This window comes from Rhyacophila brunnea, unplaced genomic scaffold (assembly GCF_057557595.1).
Source record: "Rhyacophila brunnea isolate RB1 unplaced genomic scaffold, BYU_Rbru_1.0 scaffold_3, whole genome shotgun sequence".
NCBI lineage: Eukaryota > Metazoa > Arthropoda > Insecta > Trichoptera > Rhyacophilidae > Rhyacophila > Rhyacophila brunnea.
In genome coordinates, this window is record NW_028232965.1 from 18,781,760 (window position 1) to 18,796,289 (window position 14,530).

The following is a 14,530-nucleotide window of genomic DNA, read 5'->3' on the forward strand; positions in this document are numbered from 1 at the left end:
CTCGATTGCTAATAAGGCGTTTCATTTTGAGAAAGCCATTATGCTTTTTTAATCCTTGTTATTCTTTATATTATTAAATATTTAATGGGTCACACGTTCAATCGTGTTAATAAAAAAAATTGTGTTTGGCCTTCTAAAAGTGAGTATCTAAAATTAAACCACAACCTGGTATATTATGCTGGATCAATATCTAATTTAAAAATTTATTATGTAGTTACGTGTAGAATTATGCAGTAAGTTCTAAAAGAAATGATTTATTTGATAACGTATAAGCAAGTAGACACAACGGCAGATAAAACCACACTGAGAGCAGACAATTACCGACATCCCTATCCACCTTGATAATTAGATTAGACGCAAACCTCATCCTCCGTACTCTGGCGGCTGGTGACTGCTCTGGATGCGACTTCTGCATGCTAGTTGGAATTAAGCGGTATTAACTTTTTATAAATGATGAAACTGAGGAAAATTCAGCCCGCATTTTTTATATTTAGCCGAGGATTTTAAATCGGCCTTATTATTAATAACAAGATAATTTATCATATTGTATTGGAGTATTCTGTTAGATATTGTCATAGATGTAATGTATGGTTATATAGAGTGATTTGAATGCGTCTAGTGAAAGGAATATTCTTACATATATCTTGCAATAACCTTAGGAATACACTCAATTGGAAAATAGTTAATTTAGAGCCATCGTAATGCAAGTGATAGGTATACTTTTCAGTCGGTTGATAGAGTATCGACACTATTGGTATTAATTGTAATCGGCTTTATCACATTGTTTATATTGCTGGGTCTAATATGGTCACGTTAATAGTGTTAACTGTAAATTATTGGTGGAAAGACTTTATATAATGTTTGAGGCTTTCACGGTTGTTTTGTATCGTAGTAGATTTTAGTAGAGCAGGAAGAAGGACACACGGTGGAAACCCAAAAGTCTACTACGATAAAATCTACTACGAAAGACTTTATGTTGATAGGAATATAAATAAAAATGCTTACAAAACAACAGTGTTGAAAGCTTTGTTGTCACTTACGCGCAATGATATACTATATCAATGCTTACACGTCACGAAATATGCTTTACATAATAGTTTTGAAACAATGTTTTTGTTATTTTTTTAAATTAATCTTTATAACGATCTATTATTAGTTAAAGTCAAATATTAAAATTTATATATTACGTAAATTTTGATTGGCAGTCAGGGAATTGAGTCCACCCTTTAGCAAAATCAACGTGTTGTTTTTTTTTCTACCTATGTTTAATCTGGACCGTAATGACTAGTTTGGACGAATCTCTTTCTCGTAAAATCTGTTAATAATATATTCAACTTCACGGATTCTCAAAATATTGTCCAATTAAGGGCGTAAATGTTAATAATTTATTATTTTTACATATTACGACTTTACTAGTATTGAAAATAAAAATACATAAAAAGCATTTGGGTAAATATTTAACCTGGGTATAGATTCGCACCAACATTTCAAAATAGTGACTGTATATTTTGCAAAAAAAGTAAACAATTAAGTATGTGAATTCATAGATATTAAGGGTAAGTAATTGACTATGATGTATTTTTTTCTCGAAAATCAATTTATCTTGCAACTATTCTATGTGAAAAAGTTCTGTAAATTTAGATAGAGAAATCGATAAGTACAAAAATATTAATAAAAAAATATATTATGTAGGTAGATAGGTTGTTAGATATAGTATTTTTTCTGATGACATACCTATCTACCTACCTATTGACACCAATATAACAACTACCAGACTCACCAAGCAACGCAGAGACTTCAAAGCCCTTCGCGTTGCGCAATCAACTAACCGAATCAGTCCTAATCCAACAATGGTCGTATTAACTCTGCCGTGCATCAACTATTCAAGTTACATACCATGCCCGCCTTGCAGTGCTATCTACCCTTTAGCTACTAACACCTTTTGAAAGACCCTCTATTAGTTAGCACCTTGCACCCTGGGAGTGTTATCATCATCATAATAATCTAATTCATGGATAGGTAGATAATAAATATTACAAAATAACACCGCGAAATATTTTCTTAAAAGCTCGACAGGTTATGACTTAAATTAAAAAAAAAGAACGTCCGTAATTATTGTTTCAAAACTGTGTGTATAAACCTCCATATTATCGCGATGGCTATGTTGAAAAAAGTTTTTAGCAAGGAATAATAGTAAGCCATTCCAGGGAATACAACAATAAGGCAAGTGGGTTGCCTCCTGGATGAGGCTGTAAGAAGGTTCAATTCTCGAGTGTGGAGAAATATGGGGTAACCATAAACACTTTTTAAAGGATATTTTAATATTCAAAAGCTATTAAAATATCATGTATTAAAAGTTGTCACGTAATCGAAACGTTCATTAGATTTTGGTAATATTTAAGGACACTCGACTCGCTTTATATTTTTTTGTAGTCATAAAGTTATCAACCCAATCTGGCTTCAAAGTCTTCTTCTGATTTAAAATACATATTTTATTAATCTGTTCTGTGGCCGTTTCCTTTGTCGCTCCAAATTATAAATAACATTACATTGTTATTTTTGTGGTGTTATATTTAAGTACCTATTCGAATTCACACTCATAGTTTCAGAGATGGATGCTTTGCCATTACTCTGCAAGGAGAGCTATATCAATATTAATTCCAAAAAATACACGGATTTATGAGCATCAACATGTTTTTGTTCTAAAATTGAGACTTATTTTAATATTCAGGAAATAATGTTAACCAACCATGTCCGCTGAGGAGTAATATTAACGTATATGTTAAAAATCAGAAGCTCTTTTTATGGTGCAAGTATTTGTCAAGAATTATGTGGTTATGTTGTAATCATGGCCCCCACAAAAGGGGGCTGACAGGGCTCTTGCCTGAAGACCCGGACTTAGAGGGGGCCGGCGTGGTGGGTCGACCAATTGAGTGAAAAAAAACACACCATAACTTTTTCCTAATAGTAAGAAAGTCGGCTGCGGCGCTATTTTCCTAAATGAAACCATTTACATTAACAAGGGTTAAAAATATATGGCTGTGTGATGTAATTTGATGTGATATGTTAATTATTGATATAATTAAATGATAATTCACGTGTAGAATTTTATTTTAGAATTACTTAATATAAGTGTGTTTCCTGACTTACAAAATGGATTTTTATCCAATATGGCGAAGGGTTGCATGTTACTTGGTTAGGTACTACAAAAGGAGATCGCAAGCAGTACCTATTTCATAATATTATGCTGAGTGCCAACAACTCAATAAAGCAACTGAACTTATTTAAAAATCGATAAAAATATACGAAATACTCTTAACTCTGGGGTTCCGTGGAAACCACTTGGGGAATATTACTGTAAAAAATCAAACTGCCTTAAACCTTAGCGATAGGTAGGGGACCCGCTTCAGGGTGTGGGGGCCATGGTTGTAATCATAGTAGTTACAAGGCATATTATAATTTTAAATAAAAATTTATACTTTATACTTTTTACTATACCAATATGTAAGTTTGTTTTATATGAGAAAAATATATCGACAATTTATGTTTTAGGTACCTACTTATATTTTGTACGTGATACCCGAAAATGTGACGGAAAACAATGATTTTCTTACTTTCATTAAGATAGGCTATAAACAGTATAAACCTATATCCTGTTCAGATATTTTAAATTCACCCATAAAAATTGCAAAATCAAAGGACTGAAATCAAAGTCAATTTACGTTGAAGCTTCCATTAAACTGAAAGCCCTTTTTTATCCGTAATCATATAAATCCCCCATAACCTTGGTTTTATAACCATCGGACGGAAATTTGCCACCCTCTATGTCCTGGCCAGCCCCGTCCAAAATAACGTGTGTAAGGCGGTCTGTTCAGCCCCAAAAGGGGTGTTTTTCACCCACATGTTACCCTGAGAGATATTACGGCTTAAAGCTCACATTCTGCAACATTTATTAATAATGCTGTCGAGTGATCGGATAGTAATTTATTAGTTAGTGCACTTTAATATTTAAAAAGAAATGAGAGGATGTACTAATTATTGTAAGCAAACGCAACAAATTAAATGTGATTTTTTTCACGAACACGTTGTCATTCACAATCACAATAATTAAGAATTGCATTCGTACGTTTTCTTGTGTTATATTAACTCTTTTAATCGTTATACGAATGATTTCGCCATGACTTTATTTATATTTTGGCATCATCTATTTCTAACTATCTTTGGTAAATATATAACTAATAAATAAATCAGTTTTTCATTATCTTAATAAAAAATAAGAACCCAAATAATATATCGTTAAAATGGCATTTTTATAAGAAAAAAATCTCACGCATTGAAAAACCTGAAGTGAACATTTTTTAGTAATTATTATAATGGCCATACTATTAGTAATAGTAAGTGATACCTATATAAAAATATCTTCCTAATACATTACATTACGCAAATCTAAAACAAATCGCTAAAAGTAAAAATGTTATTCAATAGCTTGCGTAAAGCCCGTAGATCTCGAAAGGCAAAACAGAGGTTATTAATATGGAACATTACATAAGTCTGATCAACAACTATAATTATTATAGTTTAAATTAAATTTTCAAGTAGCCTAGATTCAAAATAAATGAAACCGTTTCTTGTGTGGTAAACAAACCTAATATTAGAGACAACTGTTGAACATTCTTCTACGATAAATACACAATTTGATAATTTTAGTATTATAGAGGTAACGTGTTACTCTAACGAAGCAGAGGTATATCGTTATTCGTTGGAATACTGTTACCAGAGGAAATAAATATTTGAGGTTATTAATCAATTCAGGATATTAATTTCAGTCATTTTACTGACCTAAAAATATAGTTAGAGTCAAATAACATATAACCGATCAAATTGTAAAAGTCAGTTAAAACGGTTATTGCATTACATTATGCTCCTCATGGCGTGGAAATAAGTAATGTGAAGAATATTACTTACTTATTTGAAATAATAATACTATTTTAACCAATCTTGTTTTAGTGTGATAAGTTTTAAAATTTGATGATCGTAGGCTCATAAGCATGCATTATATTATCTGACATTAGACTTACTTAACTTTAATTGGTATGACCAGGATCCACATTCGTTTAGATTTTAGTTGATCGAGCGATCGCCTATGAAGTCGTGAGTTGCAGGTTCGACCCCACGATTCGAAAAAAAACATGTTTTTCTTCAATGTGTGTTTGGTACAGTGTAACAATCTAATAGCTAGCCATCGGTTGAATGATTAACAACTTATAAGTCAGTAAGTTTGTCAATATAACCCCCACCATGTGAAACTTTACATCCTGCGAGTAAGAGTGAACATTGTATGTGCGAACATATCTACATAATTTGAAAATATCTCATGGATATTACCCACAAGAAAAAATCTTTTTTTAGAAAAAAAATACGACACCCAACGGGACTTGAACCTGTGACCGTTGGATTTGCGCCAGTGTGATTTTCCAAATAAGCTACAGGCATCTTACTTAATTATGACGATTTAAACTAGTAGTTCTTACATGAATCAAATTGCACTCCAGCGGTTACAGGTTCAAGTCTCGTCGGATGTCGTATTTTAATCATTTTTTTTTCTAGTGGGTATATGCATTATGTAATTATTAATTATTTAAATAAATTATGTTTACTGATTCAATATAATATAGAATGTTACATTCTCAAATCATGTGAATTATTCGTTGAATTAATTTTATGTAACGTAAAAGAGAGTTAAACAATATAATAATAGCACGATGATGCCATATACTATGTACCTACCTACCAAAAACATATAAATAGTTTTATTTGAACATGTATTCTTTTCATAATAACACAATTGTACCACTTAGATACTGTTTATTAGACAGATAAGTACATGATATATTGCCAACATCCCACTCCACAGTTTCCAACTCCCCAAGGCTTGGCATGACCAAAGTGGACTCCACAAAGTGTTCGACCATCCGAAAAATTCGATGATATGTGATACCCCTGGAGCTTAGCTTCAGCTGACCCCCCCTAAATACTCCCGAGCCCTCCCCACAGTTTCAATATGGTAAAGCCTGGCCCACCACCTCTTTGACCGCTCTCCGCATTCAGTTGTATCGATCAACCTGTTAATACCAAAATCTAGTTAATACCAAAATCTAGTTAACACCAAAATCTAGTTAATACCAAAATCCCACTCGATGGATTAAATTTTTTGCTCAAAATATCTTCGCTGTAATTGCAACTTACTGAGAAACGCATTTTATATTATAATAAGGAAATTACTATTACGCACTACTATAAAATTCTCCGTGTATCATATTTATTTACCAATATATCTGTAATTTATTTAAAAATTAAAATTTGTTGGTTGGGCCAATTATAGTGACATCTAATCCCTATATTTCCCTCCTACCTCAAATCCTCGCTATTGTTGCAAGACCAGGCGCAACACAGTTAATAGTTAGTAGTCTAAAATAATATAAACATATTAGTCATTCATCGACCGCGTGCTTAAAAACACTTATCACCTAAACCACCTTTGAAGATCAAGTGCCGCACACCGGGTGACCCAACAAACAATTACCACGCGAGTGATATTGCAACCAGACCACGGAGTAAGTCATCAGCAGCATAAAAGGTGCCTGGAAACATAACCCCCACCCTCCCCAAGATCCACATCCACCATCACATTCATTCCATCAAAATCAATTACAGACGCATTGTTTACAAACAGATGTTTCAAATTTTTGAATCAACTTTAAAAAAAATAGATTCTATGATATGATTCAGGATCTTTCGTATATGTGATCACCTCAACTTGACTAGACTAGACTTAACTCGGTAATATACATATACCTACATATCTACATATCTACATATTACAATACATGTATTTTATTTTGACAAATGAATAACACTCTGAATTTTTTAGTTTGTCATGTCAAAAATTTACACTCTAAGCACCTCTAAGTCTGAATCTAAAACGTAGAAATAATATAAATTTATCGCCTTATTAAAAAGACATACATACCAAAAATTCAGGGGATGGTTTAAAAATACTATTTTCCAATTTTGAACGCTTCAAGCAAAACGCTCCAAAATTGGATTTTTAAACTATCTCGCGTGGAGAAATTAAATACCTACCTAAGCCATTGCATAATATAAAATATCACGCAAAAACTAACGACCTGCTGAGATCATTAAAAACAAGTGTTAACAACTAGGTAGAAAAATTACTGCATACTTTTTATTTAGTATGTATTTAATAAGAGTCTCAAATCGACTGTAAAATGCCGTGTCTAAATTAGTAAATTAATAGCATTTTATGAAATGGAATAAAAGTAAAATAAATACATACTCGTAATATGACTAAAATTATTGGATTTGAACATTATTTTACATGATTTTTTACCATCACAAATTTATAAAAAAATGGCATTTTCATTGTTTTATGTATTTCATAAAAATGCACTTTATTTGAATTTTTCATAGGTATGTACTTGATTCTATCCAACGGCAACACGGCAACTTTTTTGTACATTATCTGACCGAGCTTTATTCAGTAAAGTTCACAAAATATGAAAATAGCTTTTTATAAAAGCTTCACCAAAAAGCTATCCGAACACTTGGCGGGGCGTAATAAAGGGTGGCGTCATACTTTGCGTTCGCAATCGAAATTGTTTCCCCGCCTCCGAAGCGCTGAGGTAAGGCGCGACACATGTGACGCCGCGACGCCCTACCGACGCCCCCGGCACCTCATTTATGTACCCCCGTCTTCTCACCCTTTCAGTTACAGCTTCTGTGTTTATGATAAACCTCGATGTTCGGTTCCATTTATCCTGCCGAACTTCTTCAGTCAATAATATAAAGAATTAAAAAGTATTTCAATAACAGCATAGTGGGTATTAACTTATTATTAATACTACAATATCTAACTACTCAGTGCGACAACGTGTATAACTGAATGAGTATCGGTTCGAATTACAAGTCTTGCAAAAAAACTTAAGTAGGTACATTGTTTTTGTTTTATATGTGTTTAATCTGGGGCAATAATTATTGAAGGTTTACCTACGCGAATGGCTAATAACCATAACCCGTTAGAGTGATAATATAACCTGCTCTCTCTGCCATCTGGTGGCCTGAAAATATTTACTTAATAATGACATAAATCCTATGTTCATTCAATTTAATCATTATATAAATACATCTCATTTTAAAGAAATGGTTACGAGAAATGGTATCCTCATTAATCTGTGTTTGAAAAATACAATTTCTTTGGTTCTTGTAAAAGAATATCAGAATTCTAGTTAAGTAATTAGAACTAAGTTGGTATGGATATTTACTAGGGTTTGCAATCCTGTGAACTTACTTGATCTTTTAAACCGGGGAATGAATACCGGCAAATATGGTTTTTAAGTAACATATAAATTAATTACAACATAAAGCGTAAAAGTTTTAAAATAAAACAGTAAGAAAACCTAAGATAATTTGGATTATTGTCCTTATAATTTCATATTTATAGTTACGTAGTAAATCAACTTGTATAATTATATATTTAGTAGGTCTTAAAAAACGGTTGTTTTAATCTGTGTAAAAATTATCTGACATTAGTACGTTTCATGTAAATATGTAGGTATGTTAATGTGAACGTGACACATATTTTCAAATCTATCAAAAATATGAATTAAATCTAATATCTCGGGATTAGGGTTAGCCATCTTGCATAGGTAATAAATAAAATATCCTTCTTCTCGTGTTACCACCACCGGAACGATCTTTGATCTATCATCCGTTACCCGGAATAGTTTGGTGGAGCTGCATTCGTACCAATTACGGAGGGTCTTAATCCTCGAAATACGGCATCGTTCTGAGCCATGTTTACAGTTAATTTTTCATTGGATAACGAGTTGGGGAATGCTGTTCTCTGATAATATCGTCGAGGTACTGTAGTTTTATAGTTTTGACACTTGTCTGTCTACACAGAAGTTATCCGTCCTTTCCGATTCATTTGAGGATGCATATATTCAGCCACACTTTGAAAGCCCCAATTCTCCACGACATCTCCTGGTTTTGCCTCTATACATACTTAAATAGCATTGAAAAACGATTGGTAGAACATAACAGCGAAAGATAATAATGTCTCTGACCATTACTTAGGTATATTCTTTTTTTGAAATGATTTTTTTATTATTTCATCAAACCCGGGAATGATAACTTTAATCCCGGCATTGCGATCCCTAGTACCTATTTACTATGCAACGGTACTTTCGATGATATTTCTGACAGGATAAGTAGTTACCAATCTATGATAGATTATGACAATGAATATTTTGAAAGCGTTTATCCATGAAAAATATAATTTGATAATTGGCCAGGAGAGCGGTGGAGGACTGGTCCGTCACCGTCTAATTGCGAGGGGCATAGCACCGAGCTTCACGCTCCGCTGAGCATGTGAAGCTATTGTGCCAGTTCATTGTGTCGCGCCGGCCAGTAAACAAATGCGTCGAGTGCAGTTGCCGAGAGACACATTATTATGATATGAGTACACTACGATTCGCTAAAGGTAACCTATCGTGAGTTTAATAATATTAATATAATATTATTATATGTATTTAATTCAATGCGCGTAATTAAGGACGCTACTAGACAGTGTATTTTTGTGAGACTGAGATCTGGATACACGACTTCGAGGAATTAAGTAATTTCATAAACCATATTATTATAATACTTATATACTTTACTATCGTAGGCACAGAACAGATAATAAATAGAATACCGATAGGCTATATTCAATACGCCGTGTGTTGATGCATGGTTTTTGAATGTGTGAGTGTCCTACGAAAATTAAGCACGCATTATGCACGTGCAATAGTGTGTGTAATACACCAACATTAAGTGAGCATACATGCATAAACTAAGAGCAGTTTTCAGTATTCGACGTACAACGTATTCTTGACACGTGTGTAAGTTTAACCCGGATTCTTTCTTACTCGAGTCGGTTACCTGCTATCGCCTTACCCGTTAGGTATTTCAGTTCCCATTATTTCTGAGTTCCCTGATCGAAGGATTTGTAAAGAAGATTAAATAATAGTTTAACATTCATATATTTAAGTTATGGTGGCCGCGCGGCTTAAGCGTTGGACTATAACGCCGTGGGTCCCAGGTTCGAATCCCGGGTCTGGCAAGTACACATATTGTTTTTCAATTTGTGTGTGTCAGGGTATGGACCTAATATGTTGAGCAAGTGGCTGACATCCATTTCTCGTAAAAAACAAAATTTGTCAATACAAACCTCTATTCTGTGGAGGCCCATATGATCCTATTAGGATCGGACATGGTCGAAAAAGGAATATTTCAGTTAAATGGATGAATACACGCTGTTATTAGTTTCTACATATATAAAATATTAAGAACTCCAAAAATGCATGCTTTAAATATGCATGGTACTTCTGCGCGTTTCAAATTTTCAAATCAATAATTTGAAGTTAATGACAGATAAATAAAACAAATGAAAATATCGTTCTTGTCTGTAGTATTTTATGCACTGGAAAAATAGTTATTATTTACATTTTACGTTTATATTCTAGTGGTTATTTACAATAATTTTGTAACAGTAAAGCATGAAGATTTATTGAAGAGTTTTAGAAAGCATTACCTATTGCCATTTGTATGACTTCACTAATTAATTGTGGAAATATTTTGATGTGTTTGGGAATCAACTTTAGGCAATTTTCGTAGCCTATGTTACTAAATAAATAAAAACAAATATAGATGTCATAAAGTGCATAATAATTTAGAAGAACTAGATATTTTTTCGAAAATTCTTGGATTTTTTTTTACGTAGTATGTAATACGAAATTACGTAGTTCTTTCCTATCAAAATAACTGAAAATTAATAGTCACAATACTATATACCTACCATGAGTGACGAACATTGTTCAAGAATCTAGTGTGTCAAATAATTATTGTATGCAAAAATCTTGAAAAAGGAAAGTCCTATGTCAGATAAATAAAAAAACAAACTATGAGCTCAGGCTCAGAGTAATAATACAAAGAGAGTGGGTATTGTTCGACAAAATAAAGCCGTGTGTTTTTCGTGTAACGCACAGTAGAACCTCAATTTCATTATTATTAACTTAACCATGAAATGTTATACCATCATCTAGCTTCTCAGTACGACAACCAAATTTAAACATAACATTCATTGTTAACCATATTATTTTCTACTAAATTTGATTTAAAATAATTACCTACCACTTACTTTATATTTGATAACACGTGTTTTTAAATATTTACCGGCGACGTGTACAAAACATATTTTATTCAGACGTAGAAATTCTATCTTACTCTAACGGAGTCTAACGCATATTGCGGAGATATAAGCGTGCCGAATGCTTTCTCACTCGCATTGATGTTTCGTTTTTGTGAAATGATACATTATTATTGTACATTTTGAAAAAAATCTATTTTATACTAACCATATACTTTTTTAATTTCACAAACTGAATATTCTGTCTGAATACATACACAATAAATATATTCTTACAATTAAGCGAGATGTTTGTTATTTGTCCGATTTCAATTTTTTTATTTGTAGTTTATAATTGAAGACTTTTCGACGATTTTTAGATACGCGGTTTATAAGAAAATCCTACATAATATGGTTCAATTAAACCATTGATAATGCGATATTTTATCTTCGATTCAAATTAATTAATGGTCGAAACTAATTTTTCGTCATATATTTACCCAAAGTCGGTCAAAATAACTTCCATTCACGTTGTGTAAGTAATGATATTAGTTTTAAGTTAAAATCTGCTAGATAAGCTAAGTAAAAAAAAACTAGGTTCGCAATCCTTGCTATAAATTATTAAGTATAGACAAACACGATCACATTCCAGATAATAAGTGTTAACGTTGCTTAATTAATTCTGATCATTTAACAACCATAGATTGATGAGAAAACGTCTAATAATATTATTTCAGTTACAAAATGTACGCAGCGAAATGCTACTTGCTAATCAATTATAATAATGATTAAAGCCATACATATTAAAAATACCGTGTAGATGTAAACTTAACAATTTAGCACTATTCTCACTCTAAGATTGAGTTTAGTATGGATCTCCATAGTGTTTAAAAATCCTGTCGGAATTTTTGCGGGTTAACAGTAGGTAAGTTGTTAGTCATATTTTATTGAATTTTTCTATTTGAATTTTTCTTGGAGGGCGGAAAGTAGCACGAGGAATTGAATAACAAAAACAGCCTTGTCTTGGATAGGTAATAATTATTGAAAAAACACAGAGCGTTGGAGCGGAGCTCGGAGCAGTGGAGCAATGGGGTTTTACCCGGAGCAGAAGCGGAGCTGGAGTGCCGAAAAATTGTATTCCATTGCTCCGGATGTTTTTTTTTATTATAAAATTTTCGTCCTATAATCCAATGAAAATATTATATTAGACACTTTGCAACACTACGGCAACACTGCCGAGTGATATATAACCTCATATTTTTGACAGAAGAGGCAGATAATGAAAGACGATTTGCTATCGGAATTTTATTTAATATAAATAATAATGAAAAGTACGAATAATAAACCTTCTTTCAAAACTACTTTTAAATTTTAGTATTTGTATACATATAACATGGAGCGGAGCATACTCTGGAGTGGAGCTGGAGCAAGTATTAAGTCCCGGAGCGGAGCAACTCAAAAAAGGGTCTGCTCCAACGCTCTAGAAAAACATCATGTGAATTTTTATTAACCAGGATTTATAATCCGTGGTCTAACGATTAATTGTAAACGTTATATTATGCTAACCTACAATCTGCAGTATGCGTTTAATATCACAATCTTGTATCATAGTTGAAAAGTAGAATATTATGCCTACAATAGTTTACGACTACAATTATGTTGATATATTATTATCACTGTACCACCTTCCTTTCGTAAACCCAGTTTACAGCTGATTAATTCAGATACATTTATCAAAGTTGATCCTTGTACTGGAAATAACAATAATATTGAAGTAATTAGTTTAAAATTTGGAAAGGAAATTTTTTCATAAAAAGACTAAAATATTTTTCATTATAATTTATTCTTTGATAAATATCTATATTTTGGATTTATACGTAGATGTTTTTATTTTATACAATGTTTAACCAATTATTTTACAATTTATGAATACAATCAGAAAATTCAAGGTTAAAGAATGGTTTTTATTTTGTTTGTTATATTTTGTACTATTAACATATTTACAAGTAATAGAATATCATCGGTATTACTTAACACATTTATTTATAAACATCAAATTTCATTGTGAAATAGGCTTAATATCAAGAGACTTTTTAACATTGAAAACATGTATTTTGATTTACAGATTTTAACATAATATCTATAAAATTTAGACAATCTTGTTCACTGGATCATTTAAAATTATAAAAAAATGTAATGTATTGGAAGGTTGTAATGTAATTTAATGGTTTGGACATGTTTAAAAAATATATAACACAACCATATTTTATACATTGAGGGTTTTTTATGCAACGATTTTGGGATTATTATAAATAACGTGTCACCTCAATACTACAACTAGATAACTTGATTTTCACTGTTTTTAGATGGATGTTGAATATGATTCTATATTTCCTTTTCTACAAAATGATAAAACTAGGTAAGTCAGAAGTTAATGGGAACTGTATTAATTTTGTATTTGAAAATATTAGATAACTTCAAAACTACAAATGCATTAAATAAATAAAATAATTTATCTACTATATTTTTACATACAATTGAACATTATTTAATTGTTCAAAATTAGACAAGCAAAATTTTTCATTTTTATTTAAAATAATAATTATTATAGAGTTACCTAGTTGTACTATTGAGGTGACGATATGAATATTTATGTAGGTACTATGATGATTTATTATTTCAGGAAATTATTAAAAAAGGAATTTTACGAATAACCTTTGTTTGTTCATTTTGCGTGTGAACAAAAGCAATAAGCTATCCTTTCAAGTCACAAACAGAATATCAATAAAAAAACTTTTCTGGATACCTACTCTTCACGCACATGTGTATTTGTGAAAGACAAAATGTTTTCTATTGCTGTATTTAAGAGTGATATTATCGTATGACGTAAGAAATAGTAAATAAGTTTAGTTTAGATTAGTGTTGTTTAGCTTTGCATGACGTGCATAAGAATTCAATGGGGAAAATATTGTGGCAACTGATTAGATGAGATAAATTTCCTTATACCACCATCGTTGGAATATTCAAGGTTTTGTCGTAAAAACTTTCGTAACAAATAGGTATATGTATATCGGCAGAACTACTTATATGAATATATTTTTTAACAAAGGAAGCTTTATAATATGTAGGCATCTATACAATTTTGTCTTGAATAAAACAGTGAATAGTACATATTGTCATATTGTTTAAATTTGCTAAAGGATAAATTGCCAATATTAAATTTGATATAATTACGTTAAGGGTTATTAAAATTTAAACCACTGTTAAAAAAAACATTCCATG